Source organism: Macaca fascicularis, chromosome 3 (assembly GCF_037993035.2).
Source record: "Macaca fascicularis isolate 582-1 chromosome 3, T2T-MFA8v1.1".
NCBI lineage: Eukaryota > Metazoa > Chordata > Mammalia > Primates > Cercopithecidae > Macaca > Macaca fascicularis.
Genome location: NC_088377.1, coordinates 83,775,021 through 83,797,847, shown reverse-complemented (window position 1 = coordinate 83,797,847; position 22,827 = coordinate 83,775,021). Strand labels below are relative to the sequence as shown.

Sequence of the window (22,827 nt, the reverse complement as noted above, 5' to 3'; positions counted from 1 at the left end):
CACATGGACACAAACACACACATATATGCATGAACACACATATATGCACACACACACAAACAATCATAAGGACATGGGGAAATTTTTGGAGATACTGGATAGGTTTTTTTCCTTGATTTTGGTGATAGCTTCACAGGTCTATGCATATGTCCAAACTCATCAAATTGTATACATTAATTATGTACAGTTTTGTTCTACATCATCTGTATTAGTCTGTTTTCATCCTGCTATAAAGAACTATCTGATACTGGGTATTTATGAATTAAAAATTTTTAATTGATTCACGGTTCCACGGGCTTAACAGGAAGCATGACTAGGAAGCCTCAGGAAACTTACAATCATGGTGGAAGGCAAAGGAGAAGCAAGCACATATTACCATGGTGGAAGAGAAGAGAGAGAGCAAGCAAGTGGGGAACTGCCACACACTTTTAAACCATCAGATATCGTGAAAACTCACTCACTATCATGAGAACAGCATGGAGGAAATCCACTCCCACAATCTAATCTCCTCCCTTCAGGTCCCTCCCCTGACACATGGGGATTACAATTTAACATGAGATTTGGATGGGGACACAGAGCCAAATCATATCATTCCACTCCTTGCCCTTCACAAATCTCATGCCCTTCTCACATTTCAAAAACAATCATGCCTTCCCAACAGTCCCCCAAAGTCTTAACTCATTCCAATGTCAACTGAAAAGTCCAAGTCCCAAGTCCCATCTGAGATAAGGAAAGTCCTTTCCGCCTATGATTCTGTAAAATCAAAAACAAGTTAATTACTTCCAAGATACAATGGGGATACAGGCATTGGGTAAATGTTCCCATTCCAAATGTAAGAAATTGGCCAAAGCAAAGGGACTACGGGCTCCATGCAAGTCCGAAACTCAGCAGGGCAGTCATTAAGTCTTAAAGCTCCAAAACAATCTCATTTGACTCCAGGTCTCATATCCAGGAATGTTGATGCAACAGTGTGGGGAGGTGGGGTCCCAAGGTCTTGGGCAGCCACCAGAGAGGCTGGGACTACAGGTATGAGTCACCACACTGGGCCTACCTAAAGATTAATAATCAGTCTATGCCCTAAGCAATCCAAGCCATAAGCAGTGTCTGAAGATTAGGTAAAGGTGCAATGTGCCTGCAGATGGACCTTAAGTCCATTTCTGCTACTTCAAAAGTTATTGCAGTGAGCTTCAGTTCTAGCCAGTGCTTTCCACACAAACCTGCAAATATGTCTTTTTTCTGAACTTTAGGTCTATGGAGAAAAGACGGAAAGGCCCAAAATGACTGCTGAACATGATATATAATGACAGCTGACACTTAAAGACTCTGTTAGCCCCTGGTATCAGGAAATCCAGGTGAAGTAAAGGCCCTGATTATGCTAAGGGTTGCAAGGATATCCAATAATATTTGAATTTCAAATAAACAACAAATAAGTTTAACATAACTATGTTATAAATATTGCATGGAACCCACTTTCACTAGAAAAATATATCTTTAACTGAAATTCGAATTTAACTAGGTATCTTGTATTTTTATTTGTTAATTCTGGTAACCAATATATCTTACATGAACTCTTGCAAAAGTATCCAAAACGCATTTCTGATCACATGTTTCAAGGGCTGCTTCTTGCTTAAGAAAAGACCTCTGGTTGTCCTGGAATTTGAGGTGCTTGTAGGTCTGCTGTCAGCTCAACTTTGCATCTTCTTTCTCCAGGATGCCCCTCCCACACCATTTTTAGTCACGCAAAATCTCTTGTACTTTTGAGCAGGTCATATGTTTTTATGTTTCTCCATCTTCTTGAAGACTGTCTTCTCACTTAAGTGGCCATTGCTCACTTTTCTCTTTGTAGAAACTGTCTTCAAAATCTAGGTCAAATATCATACATCCATGATTGCTTGACTGGCTCTCCAAAGCTCAAATAGTAATTTTTAAAAATTTAATAAACTCTGTCTTCTTGTCTATGAACAGAAATGCATCATCAGTGCTGAGTCAGAAGGACTAAAAGATTTAAAGTTTCAGAAGCCCTGGGACATCTGGGAATGGGAAGGCCAGAAGAGTACCCATCAAAAGTTAGGGAGGCTGACCTGAGGGCCTCAGACTGAAAACACCAAGGCAGTTGGTTCTCATGAGCTCTCTGGGGATGGGGACTGTGAGAATCCCCATAACTGGCGGGAGCTCCTACCAGCTCACTCAAGCTACAGCCTCAGGCACATGGCCCTCAGAGCCATGCTGGCCAGCCACACAGCCCTGCATATTGTTCCCGAGAATGACTGCTCATTTCACACCTGGGGGAGTGCCTCTCATTGGTCCACTCAAATGTGGAACTGCGGGTAGAAGGGATATTGGGCAATGCAGTTCCCAACTTGTTTTTGGCATACAGAAAGGGTCGTGGCAGGGCCGGTCTACAGAATGCAATTTAGCATATCACCTTTGCTTCAAAGACATCATCTCGACTTTTGTAATTTTATTAACTGGATTTGTAGACTTACCTTGGATGGGGATGGCATCTTACATATTCTTTGATTTGAAATTCCCAGCATAGTGCTTAGCAAATCTTCAATAAATGAACAAATAAATCAAACTTAAAAGTATAGCAGAAGACCTAGAGTCTATCCTCAGCTCCACATATTATCCTTGTTATTTTGCCAAAATCACTAATTACAAGCCTTTATATTTGCATCATTAAAACTATATAAACATCTCCATCCCACACACGCATACTTTTTTTAAATTAACAGTTGTGAGTGATATCACTCTGTAAGTGATAGAGATAGTTCTGTAGGCTGAAACAGCTGTTTAGAAAAATAAGATCTCTTTTAAAAAAGATGTTAATAATTTTAATTATACCACATTTAAGCAGCAGAAGGGGGATTTATTTTGCCCTCTGCGTTATAGTTTCCTTTTGTATGATGTTACAGCCATTTCTTAGTAAATAAATGAATTAATTCAAAATTATTGCTTTAAAATTATGATTTATTGCTGCCATAGACAATTATAAAAGCCATGTACCCATGCTTCAAAGAGTAAACACAAGAGGAGTTTTCTCCTACTGTGACAATATGCCACATTTGGAAAAATCAAGATGAACAACTTAATAAACCTTTGAAAACTGTTGCCATCACTTTTGGTCACCATCACTGTACAGGATTATTTGCAGGGCTTCTGAGGTACACTACTTATTTTCCTCTGCTTTCATGCCATCAGTTACCTTAGTTTGCCTTCATTCACTGAGTAAGGTAAAATGCTACCATAAACGTTTCTCATGATCTGTGTTATATGCCACTGGTATAGTTGGCAGAGGACACGACCTCACAAGGGAGGTGGCCTGGGTATTAACATCATTATTGGCTCAAAGAAGATGCTTTACCTTTCTTCCAGTTCTTAGCTGCTTTTTCATCTTGAAAATAACTTCATTCAGATAATAAGGATTCTAATATTCTGTTCTGCTCAAACTTTTTATTAATATACAAATTATAACTTTATATATTTTGTACCACTGGATAGAAAGATATAAAATGTGTTTTAATAGGGTCTGGAAAATCACAATTACTGTTATTTCATAATTCAGATTAATTGCAGAATCAGATTTCCCAGCAATAAACTAGTAGTTGAAAGTGAATGAGGAAGTTAACTTCATGGAAACGATGAAATAAGAAGCCCCATCAATTGATTTCTCCATGGAAACAATCTTGAAGCTGACAAGAAACTGACCATATCAGCTCTTTCAAAATTCTCAGATCTCATGGAAACCTCACAATACCAAGGGAGTGTTTAGTGAAGAAAGAGGCTTCAAAGTCTCATTAAGATATAGTTATGTCCGTTTTGTTTACCTATCTAACTTTCCCTAATCCCTAGGCTCATGGCAGCGCCCCTCAGTCTGGAGTGGCTTTGCGGGAAGCATCTGATTAAAGAATTTAAGACATATAGTAGCTATTTATAGAGCTCTGGAGCATGGGATCATAGATGAGGCAGGCAACAGAGATTACCACAAGCCTGGGAAGAAGGAGGCTGAGAAGGAAGCTTCTTTGGGGAAACATACTTTGAAGGGTTTCCAGATGTAACAGGAAATATGAAGTATACTATTTATGCTCAGGACTGGTCATACACTCAGAAAAAAATCTAAGAGTACCCTAGTATTGTAAGTCTAATATTGGGCTTCATGTAAACAGAAAGTGAAGGCTAAGGCAGAGTCACACATGGCTTGACCTAAAGGATTACCTCAGCTCAGAGCCTATCTTCAAAGATTGGGAGACCTTTTTTTTTCTTTTAGACTCCAAGCATTTCATCAACTCTCTCTCAGGTAACTGGCTAACTGATGAGATAATAGAGTAGAAACTTTGGTGGCAATATATGAGAAGAAATATAATATTTGCAAAAGTAGTCTGGAAAAGTCACTGAACAAATAGATTACTGCAAACCTCAACAATACACAATAGCAAATTCTGAGGTGGAGGAAAGACTAATTTCTAGTATTACTACATTCAAAGTGCCAAATTTCAACCAAAAATTATAAGACCTATAAAAAAATTGGAGGCTGGACATGGTGGCTCATGCCTGTAATCCCAGCACTTTGGGAGACTGAGGCAGGTGGATCACTTGAGGTAAGTAGTTCAAGATCAGCCTGGCCAACATGGTGAAACCCCATCTCTACTAAAAATACAATAATTAGCCAGGTGTGGTGGCACACACCTGTAGTACCAGCTACTCAGGAGGCTGAGGCAGGAGAATCATTTGAACCCAGGAGGCAGAGGTTGCAGTGAGTCGAGATTGTGCCACTGCACTCCAACCTGGGCAACAGAGCGAGACTCCATCTCAAAAAAATTAAAATTAAAATTAAAATTATGGCTCATTCACAAGAAAAAAAAAGAAAGGAAATTTACAGAAACTGTATCCAAGGAAACTCAGGCATTTAACTTACTAGACACTTTAAATCAACCATCTGAAATACGTGCAAACACCAAGAAAAAACAATAAAGAACTGAAGAAAACCAGGAGAATAATATATAAACAAGTCAAGGATATCAATAAAGATACGGTATAAAAACAAACAAAATTGAAATTTGGATACTAAAAAGTATAATGACTGAAATGAAAAATTCACCAGAAGGGTTCAACAGCAGATTTGAGTAGACAGAAGAAATAATCAGTAAACTTAAAAATAGGACAACAGAGATAACTCACTGTGAAAAGAGGAAGCAAAGCAAGCAAGTCTCTGTAGGATAATTCATTGGTTCTTTTGGTCTCAGGCCACCATTTTGTAACTTGCTCTTTTATACGCGGCCTTTATGACTTGAAAGAATTAATGCATCTTCAAAATTCTGCTCTGTACCTAACAGCAGAGTCTGAAAACATAAGAATTATAGCATGCTTCCTCTTTTTGTCTCTCTAAAGCCCTTCTATGAAGTAAATACATCAAATCTTTTCCATCAAAGTTGAAATGGCTTGCCATGGGTCTAGATAAGACTAGAAACTGGACTACCCAAATTTCTATTATAAACTCAAAATCTAAGTATTGCTTTAGACCTATCCACAGCAGCTTTGTGTTCAGAAGTAGGAACAACTTTGTCAAAGTGTTCTAGCAAGTAAGATTGTTTTAAATAGAAAAGAATGTATTCTAATGCATCATGATAAAGTGATTAAAAATTTACATTTTAGTATATTTCTGCCGAATTTGACTCTCTATGATTAAATTGTCTTTCTTATACAGTTTTGGGAATTTTACAAAATATAAGATTGTCATTCCAGTTCTTTACAGAAAAAAAGTTTGATGGGTAATTTCCATGCTCTTCTTTATTATCAGAAAGACATGATAATTATTATCATTGCTTCTTTTAGCAACTTTAATAATAAGACAAATATTTTCAGTATTTAGTATGAGCTACTTACTGTACCAATTCCAGGCAGGTATGGTTTTCTGTAATTCTAGTGGGAACATAGGGAGGAAAGTTAACTGAATTTATATATGAGGAAATTAAGGTGAACAACTTAAGAAATTAGCTCAAGTATACACAGCCAGAAAAATGACTGATCCAAAACGTGAAATTAGACCACCAAATCCCTAGGTCATGTTCTTTCTGTTAGGCTTAATAACTGCCAAAATGCAAGCCCTTACTTTGCAGTCTTTAATGCAGATTTTCTTTGCTATATTTAAACCTAATAGACGTTACTGACATCAGATGAAATTCTGTCTTCTCCCTGGGCAGAGAAACACTTTTAAGATATTCCCTAAATAATAGATGAGCACAAGGCTAGATGCACAGCACTCAGACAGAAAGAGGAGACAAAAAACATTGCGGACCAACTCTGTAATTGCACCTAAGTCATCTCAACAACTCCTCACAGCACATGACACTACAGCTGAGGAGACTAGGCTAGAGTTCCCCCAGAGCTTACTAAAACCTCTAAGTTCATGCCTGTGTGTCCTCTTGCATGTGTGTGGCTTGGGGACTAAGGTGTCCAGGGCAGGTGGGACAAAGCAGGAGGAATCACTTTTGATTCTAATCTTTTTCTACTATGCTTTTTTAATTTGCTATGATGAACAAATCAGAATTACTTTTAGAAAACAACGCATTTTGGCCGGGCGCGGTGGCTCAAGCCTGTAATCCCAGCACTTTGGGAGGCCGAGACGGGCGGATCACGAGGTCAGGAGATCGAGACCATCCTGGCTCACACGGTGAAACCTCATCTCTACTAAAAAAATACAAAAAAAGCTAGCCGGGAGAGGTGGCGGGTGCCTGTAGTCCCAGCTACTCAGGAGGCTGAGGCAGGAGAATGGCATAAACCGGAATGCGGAGCTTGCAGTGAGCTGAGATCCGGCCACTGCACTCCAGCCTGGGCGACAGAGCAAGACTCTGTCTCAAAAAAAAAAAAAAAAAAAAAGAAAAAGAAACATTTCAAATTGATTAGTAAAGAGGAAGATCAGCGGTCACGTGATCTCTTTGAAGGGTCAAAAGAACTGAACTGAACACAAATAAGTAGCACAGTTATTTCAACAATTTCTCAAACACACTGGCAAGGTTTGGGGCCTTTCATTCTAGTGTTTATTAACTGGTCATTAAAACAACAGAAAATACAAATGAATTAAACCAAATATCTCAAACAAGCTCATGGAGAAAAGTTCTGTGTCATTGTATTAAAACCTCACATTTAGTTTTTTGATACAAGTTTTAAGAAGCAAGGAAATATTTAGAGAGAAATTTAACATGTTTAACAACAATTTGTGGAAACGTCGCAATATCAAAAACTTAACTTAGCACTAGAAATTTGTAATTATTTTCCTGACCATTAATTTCCACACTAACAACAGACAGTAAAAGTAAAAGACAGATACTCACCAGCAAGCAGCTCAAGGTAGAATGGGAAGGGATGCACCAGAAATGGTGAATAATAATAGGAGAGAATTTTTAGATAAGTGAAGTAAATTGTGCCTCTTTCAACCTTCTCAAACTTTGTTGTGTTTTTAATGAAATTCTAAGTATCAACCCCTTCAATCATATTTCCATATAGTAATGTAACAAATGTTTTTAAAATTTACGAAGCTTCTTCCCAAACTGCATTTCCAATTAGTAATTAAAATCAAATTATTTTCTCTCTCCTAATACTTTATCTTCGACATGACTTAAAATTAAATATGAAAAATAAAAGCATAAAAATCTTATTTTTAAAAAGGAAAAATATTCTATAGATATTGAATATTTTCAATAGAAAAAGATCTTTACATTTAAAAAATAGAAGAAATCACAAAAGATAATAATTCTATACTTTAACATAAAACTTAAAAAGTAATATATAAACTTACAGTTTCTAGTCTAATAAGAAAGGAGTTTAGAAGCCACCACTCATACCCACGCAACTAGAACAAAGCTGAACAAACTGAAAATCAATAATGTTTTTTAGATCCATCAGATAATAGAGGCCATAGGGCACACTGCCTGAAAAACTGGAGAGGCAGGTACCAAGAATCACAGCCTGCTGGGGCAGAGGCTCACAGCTGAGCTAATACTTGAACTGCAATTAGCAAATACTGGCGACCCAAAGTGGAATAGCTTGAAAGTTAAAAACACCAGGGGACCGAATATTAGAGGAATCCACACACTTTCTTGCGTTTTACCTCCAGGAGCCCCACCAGGTTCTCAGAATTATTACAGAAAAATTCCCCCAAGCTTCCAGCAGAGGGGAGGAAAAGTAACCATGGTGAAATATGCTCAAAGAATTCTTTTTTCCTTAACAAAGTCCAGCCCACAGACAAACTATTTCACTCAAGACCAACAACTGACTTAGGTCTTACTAGCCTTACAAATATGGGGGAATAAAAATATCCATCTCAATCCCTGCTAGCTTTTGATTTGGGGAAAGGAAAATACCAAAATCTAGTCATTTCTAGCCTTCTTTTCTTACCTAAATGGAGGTGGGAGGGAACTAGGAAGTAATTCTAAAGGTCACAGCCTAGAGGCACTGATCTCACTAAGAGAGTAAGATTGAATGATGGTATTACGGGAGACATCCCCCTCACGGCCTCCACATCAGTTAGCCTTTTGTATAATAACAGGGAATTACAGATAAAACAACCACAAGGTTAGGCCAGGTAATCCCAGCACTTTGGGAGGCTGAGGCGGGCGGATCACGAGGGCGGGAGATCAAGACCATCCCGGCTAACACGATGAAACCCCGTCTCTACTAAAAATATTAAAAAAAAAAAAAAAATTAGCTGGGCATGGTGGCGGGCACCTGTAGTCCCAGCTACTCGGGAGGTTGAGGCAGGAGAATGGCATGTACCCGGGAGTTAGAGCTTGCAGTGAGCCGAGATCGCCCCACTGTACTCCAGCCCGGAAGACAAAGCGAGACTCTGTCTCAAAAAAAAAAAAAAAAAAAAAAAAAAATGACCACAAGGTTCAAACCCTATATGAGGAGGATTCTCCAAGACAACGGAAAAGATAATCCAAAATACTAGACAAAATGTTAGCTTCTGGCACCTAGAGCAAGAGAAAACAGTATACACACCTACAATTGAGCCAGATAAATGTAAACCTCATACGAAAGGCCTATTTATTTCAGTTCATTTTACCTGATACATTAGGTCTGGCTCTCAAAATAAAGTTACAAGGCATGAAAAAGGCAAAAAAACAAATTAAAAAGCAAAACAAACTAAGTAAAAACAAAACAAAACCAAAAATAAAAACAAAAAACCTTAAAGACATAAAATATCAGAATCAGACTCAGATACACCAGGGATTATAAAACTATCAGTACAGGAATGTAAGTTAACCATGATGAAAATATGCTAAGGATGCTATTGGAAAAGTGATCAACGAGCAATAACAGATGGAAAAAGTAAGCAGAGAGATGGAAACTGTAAGAAAAAATAAAAAAGAAAGGCTAGAGATTGAAAAAAGAAAAAAAAGTAACGTAGACATGAAGGAAGCCTTTGATGGGATCATCAGTAGATGGGACACAACTGGAGAAAAAAATAGTGAACTTGAAACATGTCAATAGACACTTCTCAAACTGAATAAGCAAAAGAAAGAAAGACAAAAAGAAAGAAACAATAAGAAAACAGAGAACAGACTATCCAATAACCGCTGGAAAAGTACAGAAGGTGTAATAGATCCATAATGGGAATAGCAAAAGAAGAAAGAGAAAAAGAAACAGAAAAATTAGTAGAATTAATAATGACTTCAGTAATGGAGAATTTTCCAAAATTAATGACAGATACCAAACTACACTTCTAGGAAGCTCAAGGAAAACCAAGCAGGATAAAGCCTTTTTTTTTTAAAAAAAAAAAAAAAAAAAAAAAAAAAAAAAAAAAAAAAAGCATCTAAGCATGTCATATTCAAACTTCAGAAAAATCAAAGAGAAAGAGAAAATTTTGAAAGAAGCCACAGATGGGGAAATGCCTTACCCAGAGAGGAGCAAGGAAATGTATTATGTTAGAATTCTTCTTGGAAATCATGCGAGCAGAAAGAGGAGTGGAGTGAAATATTTACATTATTGAAAGAAAAGACACCCACTTGAAATTCCATATCCAGTAAAATTATCCTTCGGAAATGAAGAAATAAAGATGTTTTCAGGAAAAAATTGACAGAATTTGTCACCAGGAGGCCTGCCTTTCATGGTATGTTAAAATAATGTCTTCAGAGGAGGAAAATGATACAGGTAAGAAACTTGTATCTACATTAATAAAGAAAGAGCATTTTTTAAAAAATCAAGAAAGGGCCTTGTGTGGTGGCTCATGCCTATAATCTCAGCACTTTGGGAGGCCAAGGCAGGCAGACTGGTTTGAGCTCAAGAGTTTAAGACCAGCCTGGGCAACACAGCAAAACCATGTCTCTACAAAAATACAAAAATTACCTTGGCATTGGTGGCTCGTGTCTATAGCCCCAGCTACTCGGGAGGCTGAGGCTGGAGAATCACTTGAGCCTGGGAAAGCAGATGTTACAATGAGCTGAAATTGTGCCACTGCACTCCAGCCTGGGCAATAGAGTAAGACCCTATCTCAAAAACAAAAACAAAAACAAAAACAAAAAAAACAAGACAAACTAAAATCTTTTATTTTTCTTATTCTTAATTAGTGTAACAGAAAATTTTTTTTTTCAAAATAGTATTAGCAACAATGTACTATCTAGTTATCACATAGATAAGTAAAATGAGTGATGGAAATACTATAAGGAACAGGAGAAAAATTTAGGAATATGCAGTTACAGGTTAGCTGCATTATCTAAACATCAGTAGATAATGCAGCATTAATTATCAGTAGATAATGCAGCATTAATTATCAGTACATAATGCATGCTCTCAAATTATAGCATTATTTGAGAGTGGAGTTAGATTGATTATAAATGTATATTGCAAATGCTAAGGCAACAAGTAAAATGAAATATAAAGTAAACAAAATAAAATAATAAATTAAATTAAATTATAATTAGTATGATAAAAGAGAATCGATAATGGAGTCATATGAATCACTCAAGTAAAACCAAAAAAGGCAGAAGAAAAGAACAGAAGACCAAAAAATAAGAAACAAACAAAGAACAATGGCAACAAATAGAAAACAATTACAGGTAATGTAGATATTAATCCAACTATATCATTAATCATAGTAAATACGAATGGTCTAATATATCAACTACATATACCAACTAAAAGGCAGAAACTTTCAAAGTGAATAGAAAAACAAAAGCCAGCTATGTGTTGTCCATAAGTATATAAAGCTACAAAAGAGTTAAAAGGAAAGGCATAAGGAAAAACATACTATGATTACAATAATCAAAAGAAATCATGAGTAGCTCTATAAGTCTCAAACAAAGCAGACTTCAGAGTAAGGAAAATTATCAGAAATGAAGAGGGACATTACATAGTGATAAAGTAGTTGACATGGTTTGAATCTGTGTCCCCACAAAAATCTCGTCTTGAACTGTAATATCCACTTGTGGGGGATCAAGGGGATCTGATGGGAGGTGATTGGATCATGGGGGCAGTTTACTCCATGCTGTTATCATGATAGTGAGTTCTTCTGAGATTTGATGGTTTAAAAGTGTGTGGCAGTTCCCCTCTCACTCTCTCTCTCTCCCTTCTGCTCCACCATGGTAAGATGTGCTTATTTCCTCTTCACCTTCCACCATGATTGTAAGTCTCCTGAGGCCTTCCAGTCATGTTTCCTGTTAAGCCTGTGGAACTGTGAGTCAATTAAATCTCTTTTCTCAATAAATTACCCAGTCTCAGGTAGTTTTTTTATAGCAGTGTGAAAACAAATATAGTGGCCAATTTCCCAACAAGTCATAACAATCCTCAATGTGTATGCACCTAAGAACATAGCCTCAAAATATTTTAAGTGTAAACAGAACTGCAAGAAAAAAAATAGACAACTCTACTGTTATGGTTAAATCTTCGATGACTCTCCATTTATAATTAACAGACCCAGCAAGCTGAAAATATGTAAGGACAGAGTTTAAATGAACATCACCACCAATCAATTGAATCTAATTGATATCTATAGAACACTTCTTTCAACAACAGCATAGTACAGACTCTTCTCAATCTCACATGAAATACTCACCAATAAATTATACCAATACTATTCAATCTCTTTTAAAAAATATGAGAGTAATTTTCTTGGTAATTAATTCTATGAAGACAGCATTAGTCTGGAAGCAAAATCAAGCAGAGACATTACAGAAAAGGAAAGCTATAAGCCAATATTTCTCATGAGCATAAATATAAAAACCCATAAATTGATAGAACATAGATAACAAAACATTAGCAAATTGAATGCAACAGCTTATACACCATAACCAAGTGGAATTTATCCTAGGTTTGAAAAGCCCTTTGAACATTAGGAAATCAATCAATTTAATCAATAACATCAATATACTAAATAATAAAACATATATTCATTATAAAAATAATGCAAAAAAAGCATTTGACAAAATCCAATATTAATCCATGATAAAAAACTCAGTAAGGTAGAAATAGAGGTAAATTGCCTCAACTTAATAAAGAACATTCAGAAAAACTTACAACTAACATCATACTTAATGGTGAGACACCAGATGCTTTCCTCGTAAGATCAGGCTAAAGCAAAGATGTGCCCTTTCATTGATCTTAGTCAACATCATACTGGAAATCCTACTTAGTGAAACAAGAAATAAAAATAAATCAAAGGTATATAGAACAGGAAAGAAAAAAAAATACCATCTTTGTTTGCAGATGACATAATTGTTTATGTACAAAATCTCAAAAAATGAAAAACCAACCTAGAACTAATAAGTAATTATAGTAAGTTTGCAGGTACAATATTAATATACAAAAGTCAATTCATTTCAAAGATAATTGATATTTAAAATTTTAAACTACAACAGAACTTACACTAGCACAAATAAATGAAATCCCTGAGTATTAATCTAAAGAACTATCTATAATATCCATATGAGGATACTATAAAGCTCTGATGAAAGAAATCAAAACTCTAAATAAATGGAGAGATAGTCCATTTTGAGAGATAGAAAAACTTAATATTGTCAATATATAAGTTCTTGCCAACTTGATCTATATATTCATTGTAATTTCAACCAAATTTAAAAGGTTTTTTGTGTCTATTAACAAAGTGATTCTAAAGCTTATATGAAAAGGCAAAAGACCCAGAATCGCCAATAAAATGCTGAAGAAGTACAAAATTGGAAGCCTGACACTCCCCAACTTTAAGACTAACTAAAAACAATGATAATCAAGGCAGTGTCATATTGGTGAAATAGTAAACAAATAGATCAATGTAACAGAATACAGTGCTCAGGAATTGACTTATACAAATACATTCAACTAATCTTTTACAAAAGGGTAAAGGTAATTCAATGCAGAGAGGATTCAACAAATTGAACAAATGGTGCTGGAAAAACTAGATATCTATATACAAAAAATAAATAAACTTAGATACAGACTGCACCTTTTTCAAAATTAACTCAAAATGTATCATAGATCTGAATGTAAAATGCAAAATTATGGAACTTCTAGAACATAATGTAGGAAAAATGCAGGTGCCCTTGGATTTGGTGACAGTTTTTTAGATACAACACTACATTTCATGAAGTAAAACAAAAAGGCAAGGTGGACTTCATTCAAGTTAAAAATCTCTACTCTGTGAAAGATAATGTCAATAGAATGAGAAGACAAGCCACAGACTGAGAGAAAATATTTGTAAAACACTTATTAATAAAGAATTTGCATCCAAAATATGTGAAAAGTTCTTAAAACTCAAGAGTAAGAAAGCAAACAAGTCAATAAAAAATGAAAAAAAAAAAATGAACAGAAACCAAAGAGGATATGCTGATGGCAATTAAGCATATGAAAAGATGTCAAACATCATGTATCATTATAGAATTGCAAACCAAAACTATAATGAGAAACCATTACACACCTATGAGAATGGCAAAAACCCAAATAACAGCAAACACCAAATACTGGCAAGGTTGTAAAGGAACGGGAACTCTCATTCATTGCTGGTGGAAATGAAGGATGGTCCAGCCACTTCAGAAAACAGTTTGACCATTTCTTAAAAACCAAACATATTCTTATCACACAATGCAGCAATTACACTCCTTGGTATTTATCCAAATGAGGTGAAAAACCTGCGTCCACAGAGAAACCTTACAAGGATATTCATAATTGCCCAAACATGAAAGCAAACAAGATGTTCTTCAGTAGGTGAATGAATAATCTGTGTTACATCTGTATATTGAATGTTATTCAGTGATGAGAATAAATAAGCTAGCAAGTCATGAAAAAATAAGAAGTAACTTAAATGGCTATTACTAGGTGACATAAGTCAGTCTGAAAAGTCTACATACTATACAATTCCATTTTAGGGCAGTAAAATTATCGTGTATGATACTACAGTGGTAGGTACATGTCATTATAATTTTGCCAAAAGTTTTAGGACTGCACAATAGGAAGACTAAACCCTAATATAAATTATAAACCTAAGTTAATAACAAACTTAAGTTAATAACAATGTAATGATATTGGTTCATTAATTTTAACAAATGTTAAACTATAATAGTTGTGGTGGTCAATTTTGTGTCAACCTGACTGAGACACTGCGTGTCCAGTTATTTGGTCAAATGTTGTTCTGGGTGTATATCTGAAGGTGCTCTAGATGAGAACATATGTGTTGGTAGATCGAATAAAGTACATTGCCCTCCCCTCTGGGGATGACCCGCATCCACTCAATTGAAGGTCTGAATAGAACAAAAAGACTGAGCAAGAAGAGATTCCTCCTGCCTGGCTGCCTTAGCCAGGACATTGGTCTTTTCCTGACTTAAACTGAAACATGGGTTCCTTTTAGGTTTGAGTCATAGGCTTTTGGACTACAACTTACACCCTCACCTCCTCTGGTTCTCGGGCCTTTGAACTTGGGCTAGAACCACATTGGCTCTCCTGGTTCAGGCTGCCAGATTCAGACTAGAATTACACCATGACTTTTCTTTGTCTCCAACTTGCCTGGTATATATCTTGGGACTTCTTTACCTCCATAATCGTCATAATCACTTAAACCAATTTCTTTCTTTCTTTTTCTCTTTTTTCTTTTGTTGACACAGAGCCTTGCTCTGTCACTCAGGCTGGAGTGCAGTGGCACGGTATCAGCTCACTGTAATCTCTCCCTCCCAGGTTCAAGTGATTCTCCTGTCTCAGGCTCCAGAGTAACTGGGATTACAGGCACAAGCCACCATGCCTGGCTAATTTTTTTTTTTTTTTTTTTTTTTTTAGTAGAGATGAGGTTTTCCTTTGTTGGCCATGTTGGTCTCAAACTCCTGATCCTAGGTGGTCCACCCACCTTGACCTCCCAAAGTGCTAGGATTACAGGCATAAGCCACCATACCCAGCTGCCAATTTCTTACCATAAATCTCTATCTATACATATATACATCTTATAGGTGCTGTTTCTCTGGGGAACCCTAATACACCAATGCAAAATGTTATTAATAGAGAAATTTTGTGTGCAGGAGGGAGAGCTATGGGAACTCTACAAGCTTTCTGCTCATTTTTTTTTGTAAACCTAAAGCTCTTCTACAAATGATATAATTAATATTTTTTAAATGTAACATACTTTTTTAAATAAAGGAGACACAAACAGAAAAATATGTTAATATCTACTATTTAAAAAGTTTTTTTTTTATGTTTAATTTTTTTTTTGGACAGAATCTTCCTCTGTTGCTCAGACTGGAGTACAATGGCACAATCTTGGCTCATTGCAAACTCTGCCTCCTGGGTTCAAGCAATTCTCCTGCCTCAGCCTCCTGAGTGGCTGGGATTACAAACGTGGCCACCATGCCCTGCTAATTTCTGTATTTTTACTATAGACAGAGTTTTGCTATATTGGCCAGGCTAGTCTCAAACTGCTGACCTCAAGTGATCTACCCACTTTGGCTTCCCAAAGTGCGATCATTACAGTGTGAGCCACTACACCCACCCAAGTGTCTTTAATATAGAAAAAAAATCAAAACATTTGAAAATAAATGAGCAAGGTATCCATATTTGAGAACTTGGAGCAACAGAGTGAGCTAATAGGGAATGGCTTCTCACAGTAGGGCACACAGAAATGCTTCCCACATTAGAGCCAGACATCAATTTATAACTGAGCCTAAAATAAGTCAAAATGAAAACTCAGGTATAGGAGAGAAAAAGAAAGAGGGATGAGAATCAGGAGGTGAGCCTGCATTCATCATTCATGCGGGAGTTCACAGAGAGGGCCTTCTCTGAGACAGGCCTGCACGGGGTGTACTCCTCCTTTCAGGGAAGAGAACATTGCCAAGGGCTACAGATGTGGGAAACACACACCCAAGGCAGGCTTAACCTGCTTTCTCTCAGTGAGAAGTGGAACAGAATTACTCTCACAGAACAAAGAAAGTACAAGAAGTCCAAACTTCTTTACAGTCTCAGGAAGTAAAAAAAATAAGTAATCAGACATTAGAAGCAGAAATTCAAGGCCTGTGCCACCACCTGGACAGGAATTCAAATTTACACAAACTCTCCTGGAATACAACCATTAAGCCAAAGAATTAACAAATAATCTCATCCAGGATGTGAAAACTGCTCGGTGGCATGAAGTAGCAAAGGCAGGTTTGCTCCACAGAACATTTTAAACAGCCTGGGGCACAAAGACTTCTTGCAAACAAACTGTACCTCCAACCATGCATTCATAATCCAAAATGATAAAAACTCATGAAGAAACAGAACATTGCAAAGAAGACTTGGGGGCTGGAACAAACATGTGGGTCATGACTCCAAGAATAGAACATTTAAGAGTAATCAGACGAAAAACTGTGTGTATGAGATCAAAATAAATATAATCCAAATTAAAGAAAAAGATGTTTTTAAATCAATGCTATATATATAAAAGGCTGTAATGTTGAGAATGTAGACATTCTTCAAAGATTACTTAGATCAAATCCGGTAGTGACTGTTTGCTGGCTGTGTGAACTTGGGTATGTGACTCAACCTCTCTATGCTTCAGGTTCCTCAGCTATAAATAGAGATGATAGAAACTACTTCACAGGGTTGATGAGATTGCTAAAGCAGTTAAAAACATGATAATGAGGCAGGGCGAGGTGGCTCATGCCTGTAATCTCAACACTTTGGGAGGCCAAGACAGGTGAATCACCTGAGGTTAGGAGTTCGAGACCAGCTGAGCCCACATGACAAAATCTCATCTCTACTAAAAATACTAAAATTAACCGGGCATGTGGTGGGCACCTGTAATCCCAGCTACTCAGAGGTTGAGGCAGTAAAATTGCTTGAATCTGGGAGGCAGAGATTGCAGTGAGCCAAGATTGCACCACTGCACTCCAGCCTGGGCAACAGAGCAAGACTGTTTCCAAAAAAAAGAAAAAAACACACAAAAAAAACACCATAATGTGTAACATACAATATATCACTTGGAAAAGTGCATAGTTGGTGTTTAATAAATGATAGCTACTACTATTAAAGAACAAGGTTTGTGTACATGTAAAAGGAGAAATAGTAGGACACATGAGAAAGAATGAGGAGAAGAGAAAATAAAGAAAATTTTTGAGAATTTTGCCTATTCAAATATATGTGTTTCTAAATTAATAAACACATGGTATAGCAAATAGAACCTGGCGCATGTTAGATGATCAAAAAATATCTGAATGAATGAATAAGACATGATCAGGATAAATAATAAAAAACATAAACCTAAATAAAAGTGTATATATACACAGGTATACATATGCACATATATACATGCATGTGCATCGTATATGTGTGTGCTATGTGTGTGTGCTTATTTCTGTATGCCTGCACATATGTGTACATTTGTACATGAATGTGCATGTTGGTGTAAACTGCAGAATATCAGAGCCAAAGCAATAACTCAAAAAGCAGTACAGAGAAAAAGCAGATAATCTCCTCCTTCTCCCCAAAGATAATGATTAGGATGAGAGCAGATCTCTCTTCAAGCAAAAATAAATTTTAGAAGACAACAAAACCCTTGTTTCAAAGTGCTGGGAGGAAACAGCTGGTGACAACTAAATAATCATTCCAGGATAAGGACGAAATAAATACTTTCCTTTAAAAAAAAAATAACTGAGCAAGTGTAACGTTGTTGATAGGCAGTTTTACAAGATGATGTACTTCAGTTAGATGGAAATTAGTCCTAAAGTGAAAAAGCAGAATGCAAAAACAGCTAGCAAGCAAATAAATCTTGGAATATATTGGTAAAGCTAAAAACTGTTGATGAAAAATAAGCATTTATGTGTGTAAAATTGTAATGCAGAGTGTGTTTAAAACCAGAGTCGTTCTGCCATGGGTGATACTGCTTTCCCAGGGTTGCTGCGGTGGTGGCCATCAATCACTTTTGCTTTCTAGGAACCTGGGGACATTTCTCTGACCCCAACAACCATGGATGTCTGGCATTATTTTCTGCCCTAATAATGAAACTTAAATGATAGTTAATTATGCAATTATTACCAAATAACATATAATGTATTAGAGCAGTGCCTCATGGAAAACCTGTTCCCTGAGGATGAGTTTAAGAATAACTTATTTTGAGTTTAAATATGAGTTTAAGAATAACTTATTTTGGGTTCATTAAGCATTTGGGGCAGTTCCAGGGGATTTTGAGGCACAGCTTGTGACCAGCAGTAAATCAGTTTCTAGGTCAAATGAAAGAGTTTAAAGAAATCCAACTAATTTATAAGAAGATTTTAATTTGAGTAAAATGATGGTATTTAATTTTAAATTTTCTTTTTTTTTTTTTTTGAGACTGAGTCTGGCTCTGTCGCCCAGGCTGGAGTGCAGTGGCCGGATCTCAGCTCACTGCAAGCTCCGCCTCCCGGGTTTACGCCATTCTCCTGCCTCAGCCTCCGGAGTAGCTGGGACCACAGGCGCCCGCCACCTCGCCCGGCTAGTTTTTTGTATTTTTTAGTAGAGACGGGGTTTCACCGTGTTAGCCAGGATGGTCTCGATCTCCTGACCTTGTGATCCGCCCGTCTCGGCCTCCCAAAGTGCTGGGATTACAGGCTTGAGCCACCGCGCCCGGCTTAAATTTTCTTTAAAAGTTATAGGAGAAAACAAAGCTAATGGTAATAATAACTATAAATAAATGTTCATCAGTATTCTGCTTAAACTTATTTGGATTTACTTTAGGAAACTTCTGGTTTCACTCCAAAGCTACTGTAATGTCAGGCATTTATAGAAAATCTTCACAGAAGCAGCTTACAGATGTGGGTTCTCAGCTCATTGCCTGCACGTCCCATCGAAAATGGATACAGGTACTGGAAACCAGACATGCAAAAAGAATAAAAATGAAAAGAAACCAGTGTTATCCAGGCAGTATTGCCTAAGGCTTTGAGTTAAATCAACTGGTACACATCAATAACCTCCACTTTTACCCTTAACATTACTGAATTTATATACTCATTACACATTGCCGAAATGTGTGAAAATCTGCTGTTCAAAGATAAGTAAAGTGCATCCTAGATGAACCCTAGCTTCAAGCTTAACTCTGACCTCTAGTGTGGAAGATATAAGGAGACAGTAAGAATGGGACCACCAGTTACACTGCCCAAATCAGTCACTGGTGTGAAGTGAAAGGGCTCATCTTTCTTTACAAAAAAAGCACTATAAAACCTGAGCTTTGGCAATATCATAGGTCCTTGGACACACGCCTCTTCTCCAGTCAACCCTGCGAGGGGGATGACCAATATCATTTTAATCTCTATTCACATATGCTAATTTTCTGTGACCATTAGGACAGACTTCAGTATGCATGGTGTGAACATCACTGGTATGTTATCAATACAGGCTAGTAACTCTGAAAAAGCAAAAACGATGTTTTCTTTCATTTAGTCATTCACATAAACAGTCTTCATTAAAATCTACACTATGGAAGTAACTGTTCTTAATGTTGTTGACACAGAAGTATATGAAACAGTATCTTTGATCTCATAGAGATTTTATGATTTATTTTTATATTTATATATTAAATTTAATTTGCATTCCAATGGGTGATGATAAATACAATGGGGGAAAGACGCTTATGGAAACAGAATGAGCAGGGAGTAATAATTAAGTACACTGACTAGGTAAGGCCTCTCTAAATGTGACATATGGAGAGGAGAAATTAATGAAAAGAGGAAGCAGCAAAGATGTCTTAGACATCTTTCATAAAATACAGAATTTCATAAAATACAGAAAATAGAACAAATAAACCCTTGAATAATGCCATAAGACTTAATAGAAATAAAAGATGGAGGGGAAAGGATAATTTTAAAAGTAAAAAAAAAAAATTCAAAAAGAAAGGAGGACTACTGATTATGGCTACATGAGACTGATGATTTCTCTAGCCTCCAAAACTCAACTTGAAAAAATTTTAAAAATAAATATATAAAACCTTTCAGCGTTATTCTGGATATTAACCAAAGACAAACAAATTCTAAAATTTTGGTAACTACAGAAATCTTTTCTGGTAAAAACTTTCCAAAATTTTGATACAAAATTCAAGTCCACTAATTTGTTAGAATGACTCATAAAACTCAGAAAAGTGCTATAATTTGCTTATCATTTTATTTAAAGAATACAATTCAGAAACAGCAAAAAGGGAAATTCATTGGGCAAGGTCTTAGGTGGACAGAGACAGGGTACAGAACTTGTTTGCCCTCTCCTCATGGAGTCCAGGTGCATCACCCTCCCAGCATATCAATGGATTCACCAACCAGGAAGCTCCTCCAAGCCTCAGTGTCCAGATATTTTACTGGGGTTTCACTAGGTAGCCATGATTGCTTAAATCATTGGTCATGTAATTCAACTCAAACTCCAGTCTCATTCTTGTCCATGGAAATTGGGGTGGCTCAAAATTTCCAGTCCTCTAATGATGTGGTTGATTTTTCTGGTGTGCAGCCACATCCTGAAGCTTTTCAGGGCTAAGTCACTTCATTAGCATAACAAAGACACTTCTGTGACTTGGGAATTCCCAAGGACTTTTGGTGATATGTGTCAGGAACCAGGGACAAAGGCCAGATGTATTCTCCATAATATCACAAATATATATAATAATACCACAAAGGAAGATACAAAACTGGAACTATATTAAAATTTCTATATTCTATCAGAATTAGGTTAGTATTAATTTGAGGTCAATTATAAGATGTTTGGATTCATATTGTTATGCCAGAGCTACCTCTAAGAAAATAATTGAAACATATGGAAATACAGTTTTAAGGAGAAAAGATTAAAATTGTACGTTAAAAATTATATAACACAAAAGAAGCCTAAAGAAGGAGAAACAGAGAAACAAATGTAGACACAGAAAACAAATAGTAAAATGGAAAATGTAAATCCAATCATTTACATTGAATGTGAACATTTACATTGAATGTGAACAACCTAACAACCACAGGGAATAGGCAGACATTTTCAGACTCAGTGAAAAAAATGAGAACATTCAACTCTTTGCTGTTTCCAAGAGACAGACCATATAAGCAAGAATGCAAGTTTGAAAGTAAAAAGATGGAAATACATTGAGACAGACCATAGATGCAAGAATGAAAGTTTGAAAGTAAAAAGATAAAATAATGGCCAGCCAACAAAATTAGGTAGTGATCCCTGGAATCTGTAGATATTACCTTATAAGGAAAAGAGTCTTTGCAGGCGTGATTAAATTAAGGACCTTCAGGTTATCCTGGATTTTCCAACAGGTACTAAATTCAATCATGAATGCCCTTACAAGAGAGACATAATCTTCTGTGTATAATCTGTGTATGGTATACACGTATTCCATGTATAAATTCTTTCTACATATAAGAGATATGCAGAGAAAGATTATGCAAAGAAGAAGAGGAACAATGTGACCAAGAAGGCAGAGATTTGACTGATATGGCCACAAAGATGTATCACTGTAAAACAGGGATGATGGATGATTTGAGGTGTCAACTTGACCTGATTAAGGGATACCAAGATAGCTGGCAAAGCACTATTTATTTTCAATTATTTTATTAATTATTCTCAATGTTTCAGTAGCCACTGAGCCCATTTGTCTTCTGCTGAAGGGGATGTCTAGGTGGTTTGGCATTTGATTAGAATGATTGGGCTGCCTCATCTCAGGGGGCACTTGTCAGGGGTTTGTCCAAGGGTTTTCTTGGGGAAGCAGAATCCTGTAGATATGTGGCTACAGAAATGTTGTTGAGATATTAGTGTTAAGTTTTGGAGGTTGAGAACTGCATCCAACATGACATGACAATGAGAACTGCATCTGACATGACTGTTTTCCTTCTTCAAGCTGCACTTTGATGATGTCATGTTAGCAGAATTAAATGTATATGGTGAAATAAACTGCAATTATAATGATGGATTATGGACTGTCAGGATAATTTCTGGCCACAGTTACATACACACTTATACATTCTCTCTCTCTCACACACACACATATTGTATTAGTTACAGGCAAATGATTTAATCTCTGTTGGGAACAGGACCCCCAAAATCTGGCCATAAACTGGCCCCAAAACTGGCCATAAACAAAGTCTCTGCAGCACTGTGACAGGTTCATGATGGCCGTGATGCCCACGCTGGAAGGTTGTGGGTTTACTGGAATGAGGGCAAGGAACACCTGGGCCACCCAGGGCGGAAAACCGCTTAAAGGCATTCTTAAACCACAAACAATAGCATAAGCGATCTGTGCCTTAAGGACATGCTCCCACTGCAGGAGCCAAACCCATCCTTTTATTTCGGCCCATCCCTGTATTTCCCATAAGGAATACTTTTAGTTAATCTGCAATCCATAGAAACAATGCTTATCATTGGCTTGCTGCTAATAAATACGTG

The 22,827-nt window shown here is 36.6% G+C and overlaps 1 long non-coding RNA gene across 1 annotated transcript; it reads right to left on the bottom strand.

Moving 5' to 3' along the window:
- Window positions 1-254: 254 nt before the first annotated feature.
- Window positions 255-1,862, bottom strand: LOC141410008 (uncharacterized). Its single transcript, XR_012433203.1, has 2 exons — window positions 1,564-1,862; window positions 255-753 (listed from the first exon to the last, which is right to left on the bottom strand). It is a non-coding gene; the product is annotated as an uncharacterized lncRNA (long non-coding RNA).
- Between the last annotated feature and the right edge of the window lie 20,965 nt (window positions 1,863-22,827).